Consider the following 24,743-nt stretch of genomic DNA (forward strand, 5'->3'; position numbering starts at 1 on the left):
AGAAAAGAGGTTTAATTGGCTCATGGTTCTGCAGGCTTTACACGAAGCATAATGCTGGCATCCACTCAGCTGCTAGGGAGGCCTCAGGAAGCTTACAGTCATGGTGGAAGGTGAAGCAGAAGCAGGCACTTCACATGGTGAAAGCAGGAATAAATGAGAGAGAGAGAGTGAGAGAGAAGAAGAGGTGGTACACATTTTAAATGACCAAATCTTGTGTAAACTCAGAGCAAGAGCTCATTTATCACCAGGGGATGGCCCAAGCCATTCCTGAGGGATCTGCTCCTATAATCCAAACACCTCCCACCATGCCCCACCTCCGATATTGGGAATTACATGTCAACAGGAGATTTGGCAGGGACACACATTCAGACTGTAGCAATAGTATATAGAAACTTTGTTTCTGTATAGTTCTGTTCTCTCCCACTTTCTTGGTGCTAATTCTGTATTAGCATTCCCCAGAGAAACTGGACTGATAGGGTGTGAGCATGTGTATAGATTTATTTTAACAAATAAGGCTCACACAGTTATGGAGGCTGGCAAGTTCAAAATCTTCAGGATGAACCAATAGGCTGGAGACCCAGGGGATAGCTGAAGTTGCAGGTCACCTTTGAGTTTATGCTGCTTGGTGTCCCTTAGGCTTTGGGGATGTGTCCGTTAATGTTTTTCCTCAAATTTGGGAAATTTTTGTGTTAGTTATTTACTCAGATATTCTTTTTGCCCCCTCCTCTTGTTCTTCTCCTTTTGAGACAGCAAATATTTATATGATGGTGTCTTTGATGGTGTCTCCCAGGTTTCAGAGGCTGTCTTCATTTTTCATTCTTATTTCTTTTTCTTATACTGGATATAATCTCAACTGACATGGCTTCTGGTTTGCTGATTATTTCTTCTGCTTGCTCAAATCTGCTGTTAAGCACCTCTAGTAAATTTTTCATTGCAATCACCATAGTTTCTCACTCCTGAATTTCTATTTGGTTCTTTCTTGTAATTTCTGTGCCTTTATTGATAGTCTTTATTTGGTGAAACACATTCTCATACTTTCCTTAAGGTCTTAAGACATGGTTTCCTTTAGTTCTTTGAACAATATTTAAAATAGTTGATACAGCCGGGCGTGGTGGCTCACGCCTGTAATCCCAGCACTTTGGGAGGCTGAGGTGGGTGGATTACGAGGTCAGGGGTTCGAGACCAGCCTGACCAACATGGAGAAACCTCATCTCTACTAAAAATGCAAAAATTAGCTGGGTGTGGTGGCGGACATCTGTAATCCCAGCTACTCAGGAGGCTGAAGCAGGAGAATTGCTTGAACCTGGGAGGCGGAGGTTGCAGTGAGCCGAGATCACGCCACTGCCTTCCAGCCTGGGCAACAGAGCGAGACTCTGTCTCAAAATAAATAAATATGAAATAGTTGATATAAAGACTGTCTATAGGACCAACGTCTGGGCTTCCTCCAGGACAGTTTCTGTTGACTTTTTTTTCCCATGCATACGTGTCCTACTTTTCTATTTCTTGGCAAGCATCGTAATTCTTTGTTGAAAACTGGAAATTTAAGCTGGGCACAAGGTGGCTCATGCCTGTAATCCCAGCACTTTGGGAGGCTGAGGCGGGTGGATCACCTGAGGTCAGGAGTTTGAGGCCAGCCTGGCCAACATGGTGAAACCCCATCTCTACCAAAAATAGAAAAAATTAGCCTGGTGTGGTGGCGGACTCCTGTAATCCCAGCTACTAAGGAGGCTGAGGGAGGAGAATCGCTTGAACCCAGGAGGCAGAGGTTGCAGTGAGCCAAGATTGTGCCAGTGCAATCCAGCCTAAGCTACAGAGTGAGACTCTGTCTCAAAAAAATAAAAATAAAAAATAAAAAATTCTGACCTACAGAGGATTCAGGTAATTGATCAGACATATTTAAAAGTATCTTTTAGCTAAGGTAGAAGGATAGCTTGAGTCCAGGAGTCTGCAACCAGCCTGCTCAACATAGTGAGATCTCGTTTCTACAAAAAAGAAATTAAAATTTTTAATTTTAATTTCTTTTTTTTATTTTCTAATTTATTTTCTTTAATTTCTAAAGCCCAAGGAGTTCAAGGTTGCAGTGAGCCGTGATTGCATTACTGCACTCCCTCTTTCAACAGAGCGAGACCCTGTTGCAAATAAAAATAAAAACGACTTTTACTTAAATTCTTCAAAGAGATGAAATACAACATTAAGAATTTTAACAAAGAATTAGAAAGCATGAAAAAAATAATTGGAATTTTTAGAAATGAAAACTACAGTAACTGAAATTAAACTCAGTAGATGGGTGTATTAGTTTGCTACAAATGACATAACAAAGTACCACCAACTGGCTTACACAACAGAAATTTATTTCCTCACAGTTTCGGAGGTCAGAAATCCAAGCTCAAAGACTTGGCGGTATCGGTTTCTTTTGGGGGCCTTGGTCTTCCTTGTGTCTGTGTCCTCATCTCCTCTTCTTATGAGGACATCAGTCACATTGGATTAGGGCCCACCCCTATGACCTCATTTAAACTTAAGTACCTCTTTTAAGATCTTATGTTTAAAAAACAGTCATATTCTGAGGTACTGGGGGTTAGGACTTCAACATATGAATGTTGTGGAGGGCATAATTCATCCCCTAACAATGGGTAACAGTAGCTTAGATACAGCTGAGGCTGGAAAGAGTCAACCGAAAGATAGGTGAGCAGAAAATAATCAAACTAGCCTATAATCCCAGCATTTTGGGAGGCTAAGGCAGGTGGATCACATGAAGTCAGGTGTTCAAGACTGGCCAACATGGTGAAACCCCATCTCTACTAAAAATACAAAAATTAGCCAGGTGTGGTGCTGTGCCCCTGTAATCCCAGCTTCTCGGGAGGCTGAGTCACGAGAATGGCTTGAACCTGGGAGGCAGGCAGAGATTATAGTGAGCTGAGATTGTGCCACTGCACTCCAGCCTGGGCTTACAGAGTGAGACTCTGTCTCTCAAAAACAAAAATAAAAATAATCAAACTGTAACAGGCCAATAGATAGGGGGTTAAAATATAATATGTACATAAGAAGTGGCTCAGGAGGTTAAAGAAGGCAGAAACAACATCTGAAAAGACGATGGTAAGGAATGTTCCAAAACTGTTAGAATTCTGACCCCAAGCCATAGATTCAGAAAGCCCAACACATCTCAAGCAGGATTTGTAAAAAGAAAAGCACATCTAGGCACATTATAACACTGTTGAGGGTAAAGATAAATATATATATAGTAAGAACAGTCAAGGAAAAATTAAAAAGAGATTCCTTCAAAGGATCAATATGGACTAATAGCTAACTTATCAAAATAAACAGTGTAAGCCACAAGATAATAATATAGTAGCTGCAAAGCACTAAAAGAAAGTAACTGCCAGCATAGCTTCAATCTCATAGCCACTGAAAATAACTTTCACTAGAAGTGAAGGTGAAAAAAGACATTGCATGGCAAATAAAAAATAGACTGTCACCAGCTGACTTACACTGAAGGAAAATATAAAAAGCATTATTCAGCTAGAAGGAACATGACCCCAGATAGAAGTTTAGAAATGGTTAAAGGAATAAGTAACAATGTAAGTGACCGTTACGAAGGTAAATTTAAATCTATTCCATCTAAAACAAGAAAAAAATGTCATGTGGCTATATATTTGTCTGTGCATATAATTTGAAATTTATGACAACAGCGCATATATCAGGAAGAAGTAAATGATGTCCTGATATTCATAGGTCTTTAGATTGCTGAGGAAAAGGTAAAAGTACTCATTTACATTACACTTTGATATGCTATAGGTGTTGTACTCTCTAGGTAGCTACTAAAGGAAAAATATAAGAGTTATAACTATCAAGATATGAGAGGAAAAAGCAAAATAAATTTAATGTAAGAAGAATACAGGTAAATAAACAGGATCAACAGCAAGCAATACCTAAGTCTTGAAAACATGCTGTGTGAATGAAGCCAGTCACAAAAGATCACATAGAAAAAATGTTTCTGGGCCGGGCGCAGTGGCTCACGCCTGTAATTCCAGCACTTTGTGGTGCCGAGGCAGGCGGATCACCTGAGGTTGAGAGTTCAAGACCAGCCTGACCAACATGGAGAAACCCCGTCTCTACTAAAAGTAACAAAATTAGCCGGGCATGGTGGCACATGCCTGTAATCCTAGCTAGTCGGGAGGCTGAGGCAGGAGAATCGCTTGAACCCGGGAGGCAGAGGTTGCGGTGAGCCAATATCACGCCATTCAACTCCAGCCTGGGCAACAAGAGCGAGACTCTGTCTCAAAAAACAAACAAAAAAAATGTTTCTGAATGTCTATAAGAAATGTTCAGAACACGAACATCTATAGAAACCAGAAGGTTAGTGGTTGCCTGGGGCTGGGGTCGAGGAGGGAACTGGAGTATGGATAGGGTGATGATTACTCAAAAGTATGAGGTTTCTTTGTGAGGTGATGAAAATGTTATAAAATTGACTATGGTGGTGGTTACACATGTGGGAATATAATAAACTTTAATTCAGTGAATTGTAGCATATGAATTATAGCTCAGATTCATAGAGGCAGATGATTAGTGGTTTCCAGGGAATAAGGAGGAAGGGCAAGAATGAGGAGGAACTACTAATGGGTACAGAGTTTTTTTTGTTGTTTTTTTTTTTTTTTTGGAGACAGTTTTCACTCGTTGCCCAGGCTGGATGGAGTGCAGTGGTAGGATCTCAGCTCACCGCAACCTCCGCCTTGTGGGTTCAAGCAATTCTCGTGCCTCAGCCTCCTGAGTAGCTTGGATTACAGGCACCCACCACCATGCCTGGGTAATTTTTTGTATTTTTAGTATAGATGGGGTTTCATCATGTTGGCCAGGCTGGTCTCGAACTCCTGACCTTAGGTGATCCACCTTCCTTGGACTCCCAAAGTGCTGGAATTACAGGCGTGAGCCACCGCGCCTGGCCCTGGGTACAAGGTTCTTTTTGGCGTGATGAAATACAAAATTTGGGGCTGGGTGCGGTGGCTCACACCTGTAGTGAAATCCCATCTCTACTAAAAATACAAAAATTAGCTGGGCGTCGTGGCGGGCGCCTATAGCCCCAGCTACTCGGGAGGCTGAGGCAGGAGAATCGCTTGAACATAGGAGGCAGAGGTTGCAGTGAGCCAAGATCGTGCCACTGCACTCCAGCCTGGATGATAGAGTGAGATTCCGTCTCAAAAAAAAAAAAAAGAAAAGAAAATACAAAATTTGGTAATTATCATAGGTACATGACTTTGTGAATACACTGAAAACTACTGAATTGTACACTTCAAAATGATGAATTATGTGAAAATGTGAATTATATCTTTTTTTAAAAAAAGTAATTAAGATATTCCCAAATAAACAAAAACCAGGAGAATTTGTCACTAGCAGACCTGTCCTACAAGAAGTGCTAAAGGGAGTCCTTTACACTGAAATAGAGTGACACCTAGACAGTAACTTGGATTCACATGAAGAAATAAGTACCGCCAGAATAAATAACTACATAGATAAATATAAAGGACAGCCAAAATGTATTTATGCTAGTAATTTTTCTTCTCCCTGATTGAGACCAACAAATAAAGCAATAATTGTAAATGTAGCTGGATGTGAATGCAGTGTGTAAAGATGTAATTTGTACAACAATAAAGACACACAGGAGATGGGAGGGAATGGAGCCACATGAGAGCAAAGTGTTTGTATATTACCAAAATAACTGTGTGTCAACCAAACAAATGAGATTGTTGTAAATTTTATTTTTTTATGTTTTTGAGACAGGGTCTTGCTCTGTCACCCAGGCTGGAGTGCAGTGGCCTGATCATGGCTCACTGCAGCCTTGACCTCCCTGTGCTCAGGTGAATCTCCCACCTCAGCCTCCTAAGTATGTAGGACTACAGGCACACACCATTGTGCCTGATAACTTAAAAAAATTTTTTTTCTTTTTTTTTCTTTTTTTTTTTTTTTTTTTGAGACGGAGTTTCACTCTTGTTGCCCAGGCTGGAGTGCAATGGCGCGATCTCGGTTAACTGCAACCTCCGCCTCTCAGGTTCAAGTGATTTTCCTGCCTCAGCCTCCTAAGTAGCTGGGATTACAGGCAAGCGCCACCACACTCAGCTAATGTTGTATTTTTAGTAGAGACGGGGTTTCTCCATGTTGGTCAGGCTGGTCTTGAACTCCTGGGCTTAGGTGATTCTCTCACCTCAGCCTCCCAATGCACCGGGATTACAGGTATAAGCTACTGTGCCTGGCAAGATTATTGTAAATTAAGATGTTAATTTTAGCCAGGTGCGGTGGCTCACACCTGTAATCCCAGCACTTTGGGAGGTCGAGGCAGGCAGATCATGAGGTCAGGAGTTTGAGACCAGCCTGGCCAACATAGTGAAACCTCATCTCTGCTAAAAATACAAAAATTAGCTGGGCGTGCTGGCGGGCACCTGTAATCCCAGCTACTCAGGAGGCTGAGGCAGGAGAATTGCTTGAACCCGGGAGGTGGAGGTTGCCAGTGAGCGAACATTGTGCCACTGCACTCTAGCCTGGGTGACAGAGTGAGACTCTGTCTCCAAAAAAAAAGAAGTCAATTTTAATCCTCAAAAAGACCCCTAAGAAAATAACTCCAAAATATATAGTAAAAAAGAGAATTATAATAGTAACTGGAAAATAGCTATTTAATACAAAATAAGGAGTAACGGAAAAATGGAAGAATGACAAAGATATAAGGGATAGAAGAACAAATAGCAAAAAGGTAGATGTACATCTCCCCTTATTAATAATTGCATTAAGTGTAAATGGACTCAACACTCAAAAGATAGTGGTTGACAGTACAAATTAAAAGAAAAATGTGGCTAGATGTGGTGGTCATGTCTGTAGTCCTATTTATTTTTTCTTGAGACAAGGTCTCTGTTGCTCATGCTAGAGTGCAGCGATGTGATCATAGCTCACTGCAGCCTCAAGCTCCTGGTCTCAAGCAATCTTTCTGCCTAGTATAGCTATACTGTAACCAAAAGAAATGAAATAGCTATATTAATATCAGACAAAATAGACTTTTTTTTTTTTTTTGAGACGGAGTCTTGCTCTGTCGCTCAGGCTGGAGTGCAGTGGCATGATCTCGGCTCACTGCAGCCTCTGCCTCCTGGGTTCAAGCAATTCTGCTGCCTCAGCCTCCCAAGTAGCTAGGATTACAGGTATACACCACCACACCCAGCTAATTTTTTTTTTTTTTTTGTATTTTTAGTAGAGACAGTGTTTCACCATGTTGGCCAGGCTAGTCTGGAACTCCTGGCCTCAAGTGATCCACCTGCTTCTGCCTCCCAAAGTGTTGGGATTACAGGCGTGAGCCACTGTGCCCAGCCTCAGACAAAACAGACTTTTAGATAACACTTGTAAGTAGAGACAAAGAATGACATATTATAATAGCAAAAGAGTCAATCCATGAGAAAGACACAACAATTATAGTATACGTGCACCTAACAGTAGAGACCCAAAAATAGAGGAAACAAAAACTAATATAATTAAAGGGACAAATAGGCAATTCAGCAATAGTTTGAGACTTCAAAACTTTATTTTCAGTCTTAGATATAATAATTAGACATAAGATCAACAAGGAAATGGAGGATTTGCACAACACTGTAGTCTGACTATACCTGACATCTATAAAACACTCCACCCAGCAACCAAATACACATTCTTCTTAATGTACGTGGCACTCTTCTCCATGATAGGCTATCGATACATTTAAAAATGACTTTAATCTTTCAAAATATATTCTCAACCCACAATAGAATGAAATTTGAAATCAATAAAGGAAATTTGGGAGATTCACAAATACATGGAGATTAAACAAGACTGGCTCCAAAATAACCAGTGGCTCAAAGAAGAAATTAAAAAGGAAATTAGGAAATACTTGGGAGATGACTGAAAACAAAAACACAACATAATCAAAATTTATGGATGTAAGTAAAGCAGTACTTAGAGGAAAATTTATTATAAATGTATTTTAAAATAAGAAGAATCTAAAAACAAACTAGCTTCCACCTTAAGAAACCAGAAAAGAACAACAAACTAAACCCAAAACAAGGAGAAGGAAGGAAATAATAGACATTAGAGAGCTGGATGCAGTGGCTCATGCTTGTAGTTACAGGTACTCCGGAGGCTGCGGTGGGAGATCACTTGAGCCCAGGAGTTCAAGACCAGCTTGGGTAACATAGTGAGACCCTGTCTCTAAAAATAATATTAGTAGAGATTAGAGCATAAATAAATGAAATGGAGACTAGAAAAACAATAGAATCAATGAAGCCAAAAGTTGGTTCTTTGAGGAAATAAAGTTGACAACCTTTAGCTTAGACCATTTATGGAAAATAGAAGAATCTGATAACTAAGATCAGGAATGAGCGCGGTAACATTGCCACTGACCTAACAGAAATACAGGGATTATAAGAGAATAATGTGAACAACTATATACCAACAAATTAGGTGCCCTAAATGGACACATCCCTGGAAATACAGAAAATACTGAAATTTCGGAATTAGACCATATATTTAAATAAGAAACCAGTTTTGTTTTGCTTTGTTTTTACAAACTTCCCCCCAAATAGGAGGAACCCTTGCCTGCTTATACTATGAGGTCAATATTACTCTGATACTAAAGCCAAACAAAGCCATCACAAGAAAACTGCAGAAGGATCCAGACTGGAAAAGAAGTAGAACAATGAAAAGAATTTATATTAGAAAATCCTAAAGAGTACACACACACACACAATTAGAGCTAATAAATGAGGGCAGCAAGGTTGAAGATACAAGATCAGTATATAATAATCAGTTGTATTTCTGTACACTAGAATGATCAATCCAAAAATGGAATTCAGAAAACAATGTATGATAGCATAAAAATAAGCTATGTAGGAAAAATTTTTAACAAAAATGATACTAGGCCAGGCACAGTGGCACACAGCTGTAATCCCAGCACTTTGGGAGGCTGAGGCGGGTGGATCACCTGAGGTCAGGAGTTTGGACCAGCCTGACTAACGTGGTAAAACCCTGTCTCTACTAAATTAAAAAAAAAATAGCTGGGCGTGGTGGTGCATGCCTGTAATCAGAGGTACTTGGGAGGTGAGACAGGAGAATAGCTTGTACCTGGGAGGCAGAGGTTGCAGTAAGCCGAGATCGTGCCATTGCACTCCAGCCTGGGCAATAAGAGCAAAACTCTGTCTCAAAAAAAAATAAATAAAATAAATAAGTAATAATAATAGACACAGTGGAAACGACAGAGCATTGTTAAAGAAATTGAAGATCTAGGCCAGGCGCAGTGACTCACGCCTGTAATCCTAGCACTTTGGGAGGCTGAGGCGGGTGGATCACCTGAGGCTGGAGTTCAAGACCAGCCTCGCCAACATGGCAAAACCCCGTCTCTACTAAAAGTACAAGAATTAGCAGGGTGTGGTGGTGCATGCCTGTAATCCCAGCTACTCGGGAGGCTGAGGAAGGAGAATTGTTTGAACCCAGGAGATGGAGGTTGCAGTGAGCCAAGATCATGCCACTGCTACAGCCTGTGTGACGAGAGCGAGACTCCATCTCAAAAAAAAAGAAATTGAAGATCTAAATAAAAGGAAAGACATCTCATATTTATGGATTGGAAGACAATATTGTTAAGATGCAATATTAGGCCGGGCGCGGTGGCTCAAGCCTGTAATCCCAGCACTTTGGGAGGCCGAGGCGGGCGGATCACGACGTCAGGAGATCGAGACCATCCTGGCTAACACAGCGAAACCCCGTCTCTACTAAAAATACAAAAAATTAGCCGAGCGTGTTGGCGGGCGCCTGTAGTCCCAGCTACTCAGGAGGCTGAGGCAGGAGAATGGCGTGAACCCGGGAGGCGGAGTTTGCAGTGAGCCGAGATTGCGCCACTGCACTCCAGCCTGGGCGGCAGAGCGAGACTCCGTCTCAAAAAAAAAAAAAAAAAGATGCAATATTGAGAAGATTGGGAAGGAGAAAAGAAAACTATCTGTGCAGTTTGCGTGATTATGTAGAAAATCCCAGGGAACCAACAACAACGACTGCTAGAACTAGTAAGCAAGAATTGCAAGGTTGCAGGTTACACAGTTATTACACAAAAGTCAATCGCTTAAAAGTCAGTTCCTTTCCTGTGTGCCAGCAATGAACAATTGGAATTTGAAATTAAAAACATTAATGGCCAGGTGCGGTGGCTCACGCCTGTAATCTCAGCACTTTAGAAGACCGAGGTGGGCGGATCACCTGAGGTCAAGAGTTTGAGACCAGCCTGGCCAACATGGCAAAACCCCATCTACTAAAAACGCAAAAAAACAGCTGGGTGTGGTGGTGCGTGCCTGTAATCCCAGCTAATAGGGAGGCTGAGACAGGAGAATCGCTTGAACCCAAGAGGCAGAGGTTGCCGTGAGCCAAGATCACATCACTGCACTCCAGCCTGGGTGATGGCGAGACTCCATCTCAAAAATAAATAAATAAAAACAACATTTATATATTAGCAGAAAACAATGGAGTACTTTGGGTTTAACTCTCCAAATGTGAATCTACAAATGCAACAAGATCCATTGCAAAAGTAACATTTTTTTTTGCAGGAGTGGATAAGCAGATACTCAAATTCATATGGAAATGCAAAAACACAGAATAGTCAAGAACATCTTTAAAAAGAAGAACAAAGTAGACTCACAGTTTCTGATTTCCGAACTTGTTACAGAGATAAACAAGACAGTGTGGTCAGTAGCATTGAGATAGACTCAAATCAGTGAAGTAAAAATGAGAGTCCAAAAATAAACCCATGTGCCTATGGCCGGTTAACTGATTTTCAGTAAGTTTGCCATTCAGTGGGGGAAAGAGTAACGTTTTCAAGAAATGGTACTGAGACTACTGGATATCCACATACACAGGAATGACATTGAAGCTGTTCTTTACACAATATACAAAAAGTAACTTTAAATGGATCAAAGACCTAAATGTAGGAATTAAAACTATAAAACTGGCCAAGCGTGGTGGCTCATGCCTGTAATCCCAGCACTTTGGGAGGCCGAGGCGGGCGGATCACGAGGTAAGGAGATTGAGACCATCCTGGCCAACATGGTGAAACCCCATCTCTACTAAAAATACAAAATAATTAGCTGGGCGTGGTGGCGCATGCCTGTAATCCCAGCTACTCAGGAGGCTGAGGCGGGAGAATCACTTGAACCAGGGAATCGGAGGTCGTGGTGAGCCGAGATCACACCACTGTACTCCAGCCTGGCGACAGAGTGAGACTCCATCTCAAAAAAAAAAAAAACTATGAAACTGTAGACGGCAACATAGATGTAAATCTTTGTGACCATCTCTATTAATATTAGGCAACAGTTTATTAGATAGGACACTGGAAGCAAAAGCAACCGAAGAAAAAATAGATTTGATCAAAATTAAAATCTTTTGTGCTTCAAAAGACACTATTAAGAAAGTTAAAAGACAACGCATAGAATGGGAGAAGTCATTCATCCAATACATATGGAAAGGCTCTAGTATCCAGAATATGTAAAGAAGTCTTACAACTCAAGAAAAGCACAACCCAGTTTTAAAATGGGCAAACATTTTGACTAGACATTTCTTCAAAGAGTATATACAAATAGTAAGCACATGAAAAGAAGCTAAATACCATTTGTCATTAGGGAATTGGAAATCAAAACCGTGAGATGCCACTTCACAGCAAAACCAGATAAAGACATTGCAAGAAAGGAAAACTACAGACCAATGTTTGTCATGCACATATCTGCAAAAATCCTCAACAAAACATTAGCAGAGTGAACCTAACTGTATAAAAAGATTTTTTTTTTTTTTTTTTTTGAGATGGAGTTTCACTCTTGTTGCCCAGGCTGGAGTGCAATGGCGCAACCTCGGCTCACCGCAACCTCCGCCTCCCGGGATCAAGTGATTCTCCTGCCTCAGCCTCCCAAGTAGCTGGGATTACAGACATGCACCACCATGCCTGGCTAATTTTTTTTTTGTATTTTTAGTAGAGATGGGGTTTCTCCACGATGGTCAGGCTGGTCTTGAACTCCCGACCTCCCAAAGTGCTGGAATTACAGGCGTGAGCCACCACACCTGGCCTATAAAAAGAATTCTGCATTGAGACCATACTACGTTAAATAAAGCTTCTCCAGATTTATGTCCACCTGGAACCTGTGAATGTGACCGTATTTGGAAGCAGGGTCTTTGTAGATGTAATCAAATTAAGATGAGGTAAGACCAGATTAGAGTGGGCCCTAAGCCAGTGACGGGTATTACCGTAAGAAGACAGGGATAGGACACAGAGACATAGGGAGAACACCATATGAAGATGCAGACACAGACGGGAGAAGGCAACAGGAAGAAGGAGGCAGAGATTGGAAGAATGTATCTGTAAGCCAGAAACACCAAGGATTGAACCACCAGAAGCTTGAACAGACAAGGAAATATTTTTTATTTTCTTTTTATTTCCTTTTTTTCTGGGACAGAGTCTCTGTGTCGCCCAGGCTGGAGTGCAGTGGCATGATTATAGCTCACTACCTCCCAGGCTAAAGCAATTCTCCCACCTCAGCCTCCTGAGTAGCTGGGTCTACAGGAATGCACCACCATTTCTGGCTAATTTTTTAATTTTTTTGTAAAGACAGGGTCTCACAATGTTGCTCAAGCTGGTCTGGAACTCCCGGATTCAAGCATTTCTCCTGCCTTGCCCTCCCAAAGTGCTGGGATTGTAGGCATGAACCACTGCACCCTAGCAAAGATTTGTTCATAGAGCCTTTAGAGGAAGCGTGGCTCTGCTGATACCTTGGGAACCATCAGAGAATAAATCTTTGTTGTTTTGAGCCACCCAGTTCGTAGTACTTTGTTACAGCAGCCCTAGGAAACTAGTGAAACAACCAAGTGGGTTTTATTCCAGTTATGCAAGGCTGGTTCAACAGTCAAAAATCAGTTAATGCAATCCATCCATCAACAGGCTAAAGAAGAAAAACCATATGACTACTTTAGTAGATGAAGAAAAATCGTTTGACACTTATTCATGATTTAAAAAAAAAAAAAGCCTGGTGCGGTGGCTCATGCCTGTAATTCCAGCACTTTGGGAGGCTGAGGTGGGCGGATCACCTGAGGTCAGGAGTTCGAGACCAGCCTGACCAACATGGAGAAACCCCGTCTCTACTGAAAATACAAAATTAGCTGGACATGGTGGTGCATGCCTGTAATCCCAGCTACTCAGGAGGCTGAGGCAGGAGAATCGCTTAAACCTGGGAGGCAGAGGTCACGGTGAGCTGGGATTGTGCCATTGCACTCTAGCCTGGGCAACAAGAGCGAAACTCCATCTCAAAAAAAAAAAAAAAAAAAAAAAGATTCCCAGCAGATTAGGAATAGAGGGGAACTTCATCAATTTGATTTTTAAAATCTACAAAAAAGCTACAGCTAACATCATACTTCTGAAAAACTAGATGCTTTCCCCCTAAGATAGATGCTATAAAGATACTCTTTATCACTACTATTAATCAGCTTCCTCCTGGAAGTCCTAGCTAAAGCAGTAAGAAAAGGAAATTAAAGCCTTGCAGATTGGGAAGGAGAAAACAAAACTATCTTTGTTTGCAGATATCATGATTGTCTATGTAGAAAATCCCAAGAAACCAACAACAAAAAACCCTGCCAGAACTAGTAAGTGAGAATTGCAAGGTTGTAGGATACACAGTTATACAAAAGTCTATTGCTGTAAAAAAAAAAAAAAAGTCAATTTTGTCCCTGTGTACCAGCAATGAACAATCGGAATTTGAAATTTTAGACAATAAATATTTGTGTCAGCAGAAAAAAATGGAGTACTTTGGTTTCAGCCTAACAAATTACATACAAGATGTACACGTGGAAAACTACAAAACTGGTGAAAAAAATCAAAGAATATCTAAAAAATGGAGAGAGATTCTGTGTTCATTGATAGAAAGACTCAATATCGTTAGGATATCAATTCTTCCCAACTTTGGTTGCTAGATTCAATGCAGTCTTACTCAAAATCCCAGCAAGTTATTTTGTAGATATCAACAAACTTGATTTTAAGGTTTATAAGAGGTAAAGACACAGGATAGCCAACGCAGTACTGCAGAGGTCTGATACTGCCCAGCCTAAAGACTTACTGTAAAAACTATGGTAATTGGCCGGGCGCGGTGGCTCACACTTGTAATCCCAGCACTTTGGGAGGCCCAGGCGGGCGGATCACGAGGTCAGGAGATTGAGACCACAGTGAAACCCTGTCTCTACTAAAAATACAAAAAAAAAATTAGCCGGGTGTGGTGGCAGGCGCCTGTAGTCCCAGGTACTCGGAGAGGCTGAGGCAGGAGAATGGCGTGAGCCCAGGAGGCGGAGCTTGCAGTGAGCTGAGATCGCGCCACTGCACTCCAGCCTGGGCGACAGAGCCAGACTCCATCTCAAAAAAAAGAAAAACTACGGTAATCAAGATTGTGTGGTATTGATGAAAAGACAGCCAGATAGATAAGTGGAGCAGAATAGAAAGCTCAGAAATAGACCCACACAAATATAGTCAAGTGATTTTTGATAAAGGAACAAAGGCAAGTCAGTGGAAAAACAATAATCTTTTCAAAAAATGGTGCTGGAACAAGTGGCTACCTGCATGCAAAAAACTATGCATAGACCATACACCTTTTGCAAAAATTAAATTATAGACCTATGTTTAAAATGCAAAACTCTAAAACTTATAGAAGATAACATAGAAAATCTAGGTGGCTTTGGGTTTGGTGATTACTTTTTAGATATGATGCCAAAAGCCCATGAAAGGAAAAATTGATAAATTTTTCATTGAAAATTCGTCGAATTTAAAAACTTCTGGGAAACACTGATAAGAGAATGAAACGACAAGCCATGATTAGGAGGAAATATTTGCAAAACACGTATCTGATAAAGGACTGTTATAAAGTATACAAAGAACTCTTAAAACTCAACAGTAAGAAAATGAACAACCCAAATAGAAAATGAGCAAAATACCTCAACAGACATCTCACCAAAGAGTATAGGTAGATAAGGCCGGGTGTGGTGGCTCACGTCTGTAATCCCAGCACTCTGGGAGGCCAAAGCAGGCAGATCATGAGGCCAGGAGTTTGAGACCAGCCTGACCAACGTGGTGAAACCCCGTATCTACTAAAAATACAAAAATTAGGCCGGGCGCAGTGGCTCACACCTGTAATCCCAGCACTTTGGGAGGGGCCGAGGTGGGCTGATCACCTGAGGTAGAGAGTTCAAGACCAACCTGACCAACATGGAGAAACCCCGTCTCTACTAAAAATACAAAATTAGTCGGGTGTGGTGGTGCATGCCTGTAATCACAGCTACTTGGGAAGGCTGAGGCAGGAGAATCACTTGAACCTGGGAGGCAGAGGCTGCGGTGAGCCAAGATTGTGCCATTGCACTCCAGCCTGGGCAACAAGAGCGAAACTCCATCTCAAAAAAAAAAAAAAAAAATTAGCTGGGCATGGTGGCACACGCCTGTAATCCCAGCTACTCAGGAGGCTGAGGCAGGAGAACCGCTTGAACCAAGGAGGCAGAGGTTGCAGTGAGCCGAGATTGTACCACTGCACTCCAGCCCGGGTGACAGAGCGAGACTCCGTCTCAAAAACAGGTAGATAGATAGATGGTAAATTAACATACAAGCAGGTGTTCAATATCACTTGCTGTTAGGGAACTGCAAATTAAAACAATGAGATAGCACTACACACCTATAAATGATCAGAATTCAAAAACTGATAATGCCAAATGCTGGTGAGGGTGTAGAGCCATAGGAACGCTCATTCACTGCTGGTTAGAATGGAAATGGTACAACCACTTTGCAAAACAGTTTGGCAGCTAATTACTAAACTAAATATGCACTTACATACACATACCAACAATGACGCTCCTTGGTATTTTCCCAAATAAGTTGAAAACTTACGACCACACAAAAAGTTGCACATGAATGTTTATAGCAACTTTATTCATTATTGCCAGAACTTGGAAACAGAGATGTCCTTCAGTAGGTGAGTGGATAAACTGTCATGCATCCAGACAATGGAATATTGTGTTAAAAGAAATAAGCCATTAAGCCATGAAAAGACATGGAGGAATCTTAAATACATCTTGCTCAGTGAAAGATGGTAATCTGAAAAGACTTTATATGATTCCAGCTGTATGATAAATGGCATTCTAGAGAATGCATAAATGTGGTGACAGTAAAAAGTGGCTGTCAAGGGTTTGGAAAGGGGAGAAAGGAATAGGTGGCACACAGGATTTTTAGGGCAGTGAAACTAGATAACATTATGCGTTTGTCAAAACCCATAGAACTGTACAACACAAATATGTAAACTGTGGACTATAGTTAATGTATCAACATTTGGTCATCAGTTGTAACAAATGTACCATAATGCAGTATGGTAACAAAAGGGGAAACTGTTTATGGGTGGGGATAGGAGGTGGGAGGAGGGCATATGGGAACTCTGTACTATTGCCTCAGGTTTTTTTGTAAACTTGAAAATTCCTCTAAAAAATAGTCTCTTGATTTAAAAACATACAGACACACAATGAGGTACCATATCATATGCCCGAGGATGTCTAAAATTTAAAAGAGGCCAAGTATGATGACTCATGCCTGTAATCCCAGCTCTTTGTGAGGTCAAGATGGGAGGATTGCTTGAGCCCAGGAGTTTGAGACTGCCTGGGCCACATAGGGAGACCCCTATCTCTACAAAAATAAAAAATGAAAATAAATTATCTGGTCATGATGGTGCACATCTGTGGTCCCAGCTACTCAGAAGGCTGAAGTGGGAAGATGGCTTGAGCCAGGGAGGTCAAGGCTGCAGTGAGCTGTGATTGTGCTGCTGCACTCCAGCCTTGGTGACAGAGTAAGACCCTTTTAAAGAAAAGATTAAAATAAAATTTAAAAGACAAGTAATAAAAGTGTTGTCCAGGACATGGAGAAGTTGGAAACTTCATAGATTGCTAATGGGATTGTAAAATAAAATAATGCAGCTACTTTGGAAAACAGTTGGGCAGTTCCTTAAAAAGTTAAACATGCCAGGCCTGGAGATGCAAGCCTGTGGTCCCAGTTACTCTTAAAGATAAGGTGGAAGGGTCACTTGAACCCAGGAGTTTAAGGCTGTAGTGTCTGATGATCACACCTGTGAACAGCCACAGTACACCAGCCAGGGCAACATAGACTCCATATGTAAAATAAAATAAAAATCAAAGTTAAACAGATTTACCACATGACCCAAGAATTCTAGTCCTAGGTATATACCCAAGAAAATTGAAAACATTATGTACCCAAGAAAATTGAAAACATAAGTCCACACAAAAACTTGTACACAAATGTTCATAGCAACATTATTCATAATGGCTAGAAATTGAAATAATACAAATGGGCCAGGCGCAGTGGCTCACACCTATAATCCCAGCACTTTGGGAGGCTGAGGCAGGCGGATCACTTGAGGCCAGGGGTTTGAGACCAGCCTGGGCAACATGGTGAAACTGCATCTCTAGTAAAAATACAAAAACAATTAGCCGGGCATGGTGGCGTGCACCTGTAATCCCAGCTACTAGGGAGGCTGAGGCAGGAGAATCGCTTGAACCTGGGAGGCAGAGGTTGCAGTGAGCTGAGATCGCATCCCTGTACTCCAGCCTGGGTGACAGAGCAAGACTCTGTCTCAAAAATAAAATGAAATAATTTCAAAAACCCACAAATGTCCACAAATTGATGAATGGACAAACAAAATATGACATATGCATACAATGGAATACTATTCTGTAATAAGGAATGAAGGACTGAGACATACTGCAACATGGATGAACTGTGAAAACCTTATGTTTAGTGAAATTATCTAAACATAAAAAAGTTCATGATTTTATTTGTCTAGTATAGTGCAACCCATGGAGACAAAGCGCATTAGTAGGTTCTAGGAGTCGAAGGAAGGAGGCACTGGGGGACTGACTGCCAATGGGTATGGGATTACCTTTTGGGGTGATCAATATGTTTTAAAATTAGCAGTGATGATTTCAAAATTCTGAAAGTATAAAAAAAAATTGAATTGTACAGTTTAAGTGGTTGAGTCTGGCCAGGCGTGCTGGCTCACATCTGTAATCCCAGAGCTTTGGGAGGCCAAAGTGGGAGTATTGCTTGAGGCCAGGAGTTCAAGGCTGCAGTGAGCTATGATCACACCACTGCACTCAGGCCTGTGCAACACAGTGAGACCTTGTCTCTAAAAATAATAATAGTAAAGTAAATAAGAGGATGAGTTTTATGGTATTTCGAACTATATTTCAATAAAGCTGTTCAAAATAAAAAGCACTCCTCCACCTCACAGCTTTTTAGTTCCCATGGTGGAATCAGCAGCCCTGCCAGGGAAGAATGCCTTCACTTGCTTGGCTGATTCCCCTGGGCCCCATCCTTCCTCCTCTGATGCTGGGATGCATCTAAGGCCTTCACAAACTACATGTTTTCATATTTTGCCGAGCTTTTCCAGTTGTCCTGAGTTGTAGGGCTTCTCAGAATTCATGGTTCACCACCTGAAGCCTCCCAGACAATCATAAGCTCACATGTGATTTATTTAATATCTGTATTTAGATTTGTATCTAAATTTTTGATACTAGGGCCCCTTTATATTCTTAAATATTATTGAAGGCCCCAAAGAGTTTTTATTTATGTGGATACATATCTGTCAATAATTAGCATATTAGAAGGTAAAAATTTCAATGTTTATAATTTACTTAGAGATAATAAGCCAAGCATAGTGGTGCATGCCTGTAGTCCCAGCTACTCAGGAGGCTGAAGTGGCAGGATCTTTTGAGTTCAGGGGTTTGAGACCAGCTTGGGCAACATAGCAAGATCCATCTCTAAGGAAAATTTTTAGTTGGGCTTACTGGCTCGTGGCTGTAATCCCAACACTGGGAGGCCGAGGTAGGAGGAGCACTTGAGCCCAGGAGTTCAAGACCAGCCTGGACAACATAGTGAGACCTCATATGTATAAAAAAATTTTTAAGTCAGCTGGATATGGTAGCATATGCCTGTAGTCTCAGCTACTCAGGAGGCTGAGGTAAGAGGATTGCTTGAGTTGAGGAAGTTCAGACTGTGTGAGTCATCATCACACCATTTTACTCCAGCCTGGGCAACAGAGCAAGACTTTGTCTCAAAAAAAAAAAAAAAAATTAGCAAATTCAGCACATTAACATAAACAAAATTTTCTTTTCTTTTTTTTTTTTTTTTTTTTGAGATGGAGTCTCACTCTGTCGCCCAGGCTGGAGTGCAGTGGTGTGCTCTCGGCTCACTGTGCAAGCTCCCCCTCCCGGGTTCATGCCATTCTCCTGCTTCAGCCTCCCGAGTAGCTGGGACTACAGGCGCCTGCCACCACACCCAGCTAATATTTTTGTATTTTTTTAGTAGAGACGGGGCTTCACCGTGTTAGCCAGGGCGGTCTCGATCTCCTGACCTCGTGATCCGCCCGCCTCAGCCTCCCAAAGTGCTGGGATTACAGGCGTGAGCCATTGCGCCTGGCCTTTTTTTTTTTTTTTAGACGGAGTCCTGCTCTGTTGCCTAGGCTGGAGTACAGTGGCATGATCTTGGCTCACTGCAGCCTCTGCCTCTCGGGTTCAAGCGATTCTCCTACCTCAGCCTCCTGAGTAGCTGGGATTATAGGCGCCTGCCAGCACGCCTGGCTAATTTTTGTATTTTTAGTAGAGACGGGGTTTCACTGTGTTGGCCAGGCTGGTCTCGAACTTCTGACCTCAGATGATCCACCCACCTCGGCCTCCCAAAGTGCTGGGATTACAGGTGTGAGTCACCACTCCTGGCCAACTCATTCTTTATGCCTTTTCCTGACACATCTCTCCCTCCAGGGAGCAAATCTCTTACACTCATCTGTTGTCATAGCATTTATATCTTTATTATGTTATTTATAATATATTGAGGGCATTTATGCGTCTGCCTCCCCTTTTTAATTTGAGTTCCATGAGGATCTGGATAGTATTAAAATAATGTTTTAGCTGAGCACAGTGGTCCACGCCTGTAATCCCAGCACTTTTGGAGGCCGAGACAGTGAGGCACGTCACTTGCGGTCAGGAGTTCGAGACCAGCCTGGGCAACATGGCGAAACCCCATCTCTACTAAAAATACAAAAATTAGCCAGGCATGATGGCGGGTGTCTGTAATCCCAGCTACTCGGGGGCTGAGGCAGGAGAATCGCTTGAACCCGGGAGGCGGAGGTTGCAGTGAGCCAAGATCACACCATTGCACTCTAGCCTGGGTGAGTGAGCGAGACTCCATCTCAAAAATAATAATAATATTTTAATTTTCTGAGATAAACGCAGTGGCTCATACATAGTGGACGTGAAGTATTTGTTCCATGAATGAATGGAGCACACATAAAAACATGTCAAACACTCAGCAGATATTTTTTGCCTAACTGACCCTTACCCCTCTGTGCAGTGCTAAGGGATACCAAGATTAATAAACACAGTCTTGCTTTCAAGAACACTCATTACTTACTGTTTCATGTATCTACTGAGTACTGAAGTGGTTTTTATAACATACATTTAGGAGTTCCAACCTGGGCAACATATTGAGACTTCGTCTCTACTATAAATAAAAAAATTAGCCGGGCTTGATGGCACATCCCTGTAGTCCCAGCTATGCTTATAGTCCCAGCTGCTCAGGAGGCTGAGGCAGGAGGATCGCTTGAGCCCAGGAGGTTGAGTGACGGAGCAGACCTGTCTCAAAAAAAAGAAAAAAAAAACACATTTAAGAGTTATGTTTCGGCCGGGCGCGGTGGCTCACGCTTGTAATCCCAGCGCTTTGGGAGGCCGAGGCGGGCGGATCACGAGGTCAGGAGATCGAGACCACAGTGAAACCCCATCTACTAAAAATACAAAAAATTAGCCGGGCGTGGTGGCAGGCGCCTGTAGTCCCAGCTACTCGGAGAGGCTGAGGCAGGAGAATGGCGTGAACCTGGGACGTGGAGCTTGCAGTGAGCCGAGACTGTGCCACTGCACTCCAGCCTGGGCAACAGAGCAAGACTCCGTCTCAAAAAAAAAAAAAAAAGAGTTATGTTTCAGCCTTGTGATTTGTCCTATATTCTGACTCCTCCCTCAGCCATAGTTTTATAACTTACAAAATGAAGAAAAAAGACTAGATGACCTAGACAGCTTAACATTGTTGATTATTTTTAGATTTTTCAGCTCCTTGATTCCTTTCAGTTCTGTTGGAGGCCTACATAGGGCTGAGTGTGCTGCCTTGAACTCAGTGGTTAGTTGGCAAATGTTAAAGGAGGAGGTGATGCCAGTAATGACCAAAGTCAAATTTGATTTCTATTTTTCTTTTTTTTTTTTTTTTTGAGATGGAATCTCATTCTGTCACCCAGGCTGGAGTGCAGAGGCACAAACTCCTCTCACTGCAACCTCCGCCCCCCGGGTTCAATGCACGCCACCATGCCTGGCTTATTTTTGTAGTTTTAGTAGAGACGGGGTTTCACCATGTTGCCCAGGCTGGTCTCAACCTCCTGACCTCAACTAATCCGCCTGCCTCAGTCTCCCAAAGTTCTGGGATTACAGGCATGAGCCACACTGCACCCGGCCTTCTATTTTTCACTCTGTTGATTTATTAAGTCCCTTCTTTGTGCTTCGGAATATCTGTATATCCTTGATCTAGCTTGGTCTCAACTTTTGTGTTTTATATATATATATATAATATATAAATGTTACTTTATCCCTTTTAACAACCCTAAGAAGAAGGTGAGGTGATCATTTTTCTTCACTTTTCAACTGAAGAAATTGAGTCCTGAAGGTCACAGCTAAAGGAGCAGCAGAGTCAGACTCAGTCCCAGGTCTCCTGACCCCAAATCCAGTGTACTCTCTGTTTCCTTGTCTGTCAAATGATGGTTTCTTCCAGATCTGAGCTCCTGGGTTACCTACCTTTTAACACAGTGAGTTAGTTAGGAGTCTTTGGGAATTAACAGGAACTGGTAACTTGAGCAGAATAGAAATTGGCAAGATCCTGCAGAGGCTCAGAGGATTGGTGAGAAGGTGGAGCCCCAGGCTGGGAAATGGGCATGATTCAGGCTAACTCCTGGGGTTTCAGAAGCAGGGGCCTGAATGCCACTGAAGGGCCAAACTCCACTGTTCTGCATTCTCTACCAAAGACGGAGAGCAAGGGAGGAGCAGTCTGTTGGTGTGGCTTGAGTCATCTACACATCCTTTGGTTAGTAAAGTGGTTCTCAACTGGGAGCAATTTTGTCCTCCCCGTGGGTGCTATATAAAGGCGTTTTTAGTCATAAGGGTGAGAGGTTGCTCCTGGCATTTAGTGAATAGAGGCCAGGGATGATGCTAAATGTAGATTCTACAGTGCACAGGACAGCCCTCTAGGATGAAGAATTACCCACCCACAAATGTCAGTAGTGCTGACAGGTTGGGAAACCTTGGGTTGGGTTAGGGCACGTTGACTAATAGTCCCACCAGACTATATCTTGTTGGGGGCAGGAGGAAACTCAAGTGCTATTACTGAGAAAAGATGGAGTAGATGCTGGAAAGCCAAAAAAAAATTTTTTTTAAAGGTACTACAGGCCAGATGGTGGTATCTCACACCTGTGATCTGAGCACTTTGGGAGTCCAAGACAGGCAGATCACTGAGTCCAGGAGTTCGAGACTAGCCCAGGCAAGATGGTGAAACCTCTGTCTCTACAAAAAATACAAAAGTTAGCTAGGCATGGTGGCACAAACTTGTAGTCCCAGCTACTCAGGAGGCTGAGTCAGGAGGGATGGCTTGAGCCTGGGAGGTGGAGGTTGCAGTAAGCAGAGATGGTGCCACTGTACTCCAGCCTGGGCAAGAGAATGAGACCCCATCTCAAAAAAAATAAATAAGAAGTACCACAAACTGGTGCAATCTGAGACCGTGAAGATGAGTTACATACTTGTAAATGTAGTGCTTGAGGCTTCTTAGGAAAAGGGGTCATTAATATTTGAAATTCTGGGCCAGAAGTGGTGGCTCATTCCTGTAACCTCAGCACTTTGGGAGGCTGAGGGAGGAGGATTACTTGAGGCTGGGAGTTTGACCAGCCTGGGCAACATAGTGAGACCTTGTCTCTAAAAAATGTTTTTAAATAAAATTAGGCCAGGCGCAGTGGCTAATGCTTGTAATCCCAGTACTTTGGGAGGCCAAGGTAGGCAGATAACCTGAGGTCAGGAGTTTGAGACCAGCCTTCCCTACGTGGCAAAACCCCGTCTCTACTAAGAATACAAAAATTAGCCAGGCATGGTGGTGCACACCTGTAGTCCCAGCTAGTCCCGGCTACTTGAGAGGCTGAGGACCAAGAATTGCATGAGCCTGGGAGGCAGAGATTTCAGTAAGTCAAGATTGCATCACTGCACTCCAGCCTGGGCAACAGAGCAAGATTCTGTTTCAAAAAAATTAATTAATTTAGTTTAATTAACTGGCATAGTGACAAGCACCTGTAGTTCCAGCTACTTGACAGGCTGAGGCAGGAGGATCTCTTGAGCTTAGGAGTTTGAAGCTGCAGTGGCTATGATTACACCACTGCAGTCTAACCTGAGCCACAGAGTGAGACCTCAATTCTTTAAAAAAAAAAAAACAAAAAACAAATTGAAACTCAGAACTTTTTAAAGGAATTCTAAGTGCTTAATTTTTAAAGTGTTCTTGGAAATCACATTTTCAGGTAGAGTAACCTGTAAGGAACAGTGCATACATATATATAATTTATATCTAAACCTAATTCATAATTTAGGTTTTTTTGGTGTGTGTGTTTTTTTTTTTTTTTTAGACGGAATCTCGCTCTGTCACCCAGGCTGGAGTGCAGCGGTGCAATCTCAGCTCACTGCAACCTCCACCTCCCAGGTTCAAGCAATTCTCCTGCCTCAGCCTCCTGAGTAGCTGGAACTACAGGTGCACACCACCACAGCTGTCTAATTTTTGTATTTTTAGTAGAGACGAGGGTTTCACCATGTTGGCCAGGGTGGTCTCGAACATCTGACCTCGGGTGATCCACCCACCTCGTCCTCCGAGAGTGCTGGGATTACAGGCGTGACCCACCGCGCCCAGCCCATAATTTAGGTTTTTGAGGGTAAGTATGAACACAAACTTAGAATGAACCACACTCCACTAGAATCAAAACCGAATTAAACTAAACACTTTTAAAGGGAACTTCCATTTTAAGTTGAACTGAACTTAACCCTCTTGAATTTTGTTGCCCAGGCTGGAGTGTAGTGGCACAATCTCAGCTTGCTACAACCTCTACCCTTTGGGTTCAAGTGATTCTCTTGCCTCAGCCTCCCAAGTAGCTGGGATTACAGGCATGTGCCACCATGCCTGCCTAATTTTTGTATCTTTAGTAGAGACAGGGTTTCAGCATGTTGGCCAGGCTGGTCTTGAACTCCTGACTTCAGGTGATCCACCCGCCTTGGCCTCCCAACGTGCTGGGATTACAGGCGTGAGCCACCGTGCCTGGCCCTTCTTGAATTATTGAAGTTGAACACAACTAGAACACAATTATATTCTCTAAATGGGGAAAAATTATTCTTCAAATTGCTTCAAGCAAGCATTTAATTTAATTTGGACCCATGGACAATTCACATAGCTAGCTCTTTGCTAATTACTTAGTTACGGTAAAAATGTTTCACACCATACCGGACTGTAGGGTAATATTTAGTAAAGGGACGTTTCACTTGTCAGCAACTTGGGATGTTTCCAGTAGGTAAAAATCTGATGG

At 42.3% G+C, this 24,743-nt stretch overlaps 1 protein-coding gene across 6 annotated transcripts in view; it reads left to right on the top strand.

Annotated features, from left to right (window-relative positions):
• The window catches only part of PIWIL2 (piwi like RNA-mediated gene silencing 2), a 100,270-nt gene that overhangs the window by 70,510 nt on the left and 5,017 nt on the right, over nucleotides 1–24,743 (top strand). The window lies entirely within an intron of this gene.

This window comes from Symphalangus syndactylus, chromosome 10 (genome assembly GCF_028878055.3).
Source record: "Symphalangus syndactylus isolate Jambi chromosome 10, NHGRI_mSymSyn1-v2.1_pri, whole genome shotgun sequence".
In the NCBI taxonomy this organism is placed as follows: domain Eukaryota; kingdom Metazoa; phylum Chordata; class Mammalia; order Primates; family Hylobatidae; genus Symphalangus; species Symphalangus syndactylus.